Genomic DNA, 1,954 nt, shown 5'->3' with positions numbered 1-1,954 from the left:
AGAAGTTTCATGTTTCCTTTCCTGATAATTTCCAAGCGCCTTCAAGAAATACCTGGATCCTCTAGTGTGTTCCCCATGGAAAAAAATATTTTCTCTGATTTACATAAAGTAGATATATGATATATGGTTTCTGATTATTGATTTTTGATCTTTGGTTCTTGATTTTTGATATTAGTGTCTGTTATCTGATCTATTTTACTGAGATACTATTTGGGTAGGTGTCTGGAGACTCTGAGGTTCAGCTAGATGGTAATCCCTTTATGTTCTGATCTTCCATATTGGACTTTTAGACCCTAGGGGTCTAGGGTAAGTCCTTATGGATGTCTGTTATGGGGAATTTCATATGAAGTTTCGAGTGGAGGGTACTATAGAGATTTTAAAAACATGTTTTACTGAAATAAACTACTATTGTTTTTAAATTATATGTACATTATTTGTTGTTTTATGGGAGCACACTAGGCGTCTGTTTTCAATCTCCTAAACATGGTCCTCTGAATGTTTCCTCTGAACTATAAGCTACATGTATGTTACCCAAAGCAATATCAATGGAATAGCTCATTTTGAAAACATGCAGATGCCTGGATTAATAAGGAAATTTTATTCTTTGCCATTTATATTCTTTTCCTTTAGCATCATCTGGTAGTTTTGTATTACTGAGCTTTCCCAAAGTTCACTCTATTACTCACCATTTTAGGTCAAAAGAATTGCTCTAGTGTAACTATCGACTTCAGTATTAGGAGTTTCTTCTTTGGTTGCAAAGTATGGTACAAGTGTAATTAGGGGGCATGTAGGTCACATTTTATTTTTATATTGAGTCTGAAACTTGTATGATTTTAATTCTATTTGTAATATATGAATGATTTTCTGAACTTTTATTTTATTTATAAATTGTTTTATTATTTTACATGTTTTAACAAAAAGTTTAAATTTTTCCTAGATTTTTTTACTGTGGGTCATTTCAGTGGCCTTAATGTGACACCTCGGATCGGATCGAGTTACCCGCATCAGTTTGGGGTGTTACAAGGTCGATTCCTTTTAACACCAGGATGAACATATAATTTTATATATTTTAAACAACGAACTTATAAAATTTTAGTGGACAAGAACATATTATAAAAAATATCTAAAATACATGAGAATTTAAAGTTTTCAGGGGAGGGATTACTCTCACCCACCCTATTTGGTTTATCCTTGGACTGGATGATTGTATGTTCTTCTTGCCTGATAAATAATTGGTGGTTTACTATTAAGTGACTAAAATGATAGATTATGAAATTGATAATGTAACACCTTAACCCGCATTCTTACCAAAATACAAGTTAAAAATGTCACAAAGATTCTGTATAGCATTTTTTGTTTGAATCCGATAAAATTTTTTCTTTTCAAATCTTCTAATTTAACATTTATTATCAGATTATTTAATCATATAAAATCATAATGTAATATTTTAATTTCCAATTTACATTTGATCTCGCACATAATCTGGATAGTTTAATATTATTTCATATCATAATTTAAAACTACCTAATTTAAAATTTAACCGATTTATCTTTACAATGCAATATTTTACTACATTCATACATAACCACTTATATTGTATTATCTCTCATTTGAGTACAATTTCTGAAATTTTCTTTTTATAACACTATATATAAAATATTTGTAACATTTATAATCAGATTTATTTTAAACATGTTTCTTTGGTTATTGTCTACCGCCACACTGCCACCACTGACAACAACTTTATTATATTATCCTCATTATACATATATACATATCATTCGTATTTAATGTAACACCCCAATTTAGGGGCTAAATTTTTAGGAATTATAAAGTGGTGAATTTAATTGGTATTTTGAAAGAAACAGTGGATTAAATTGTAAAATTTCAAAGTTGGCAGACCATTTTAAGAAGTGTAGAAAATTCAGTGGCTAAACTCATGATTTGACCATTT

The sequence above is a fragment of the Hibiscus syriacus genome, unplaced genomic scaffold (genome assembly GCF_006381635.1).
Source record: "Hibiscus syriacus cultivar Baekdansim isolate YM2019G1 unplaced genomic scaffold, ASM638163v2 tig00111358_pilon, whole genome shotgun sequence".
In the NCBI taxonomy this organism is placed as follows: Eukaryota; Viridiplantae; Streptophyta; class Magnoliopsida; order Malvales; family Malvaceae; genus Hibiscus; species Hibiscus syriacus.
Note: the sequence above shows the minus strand (reverse complement) of the source record.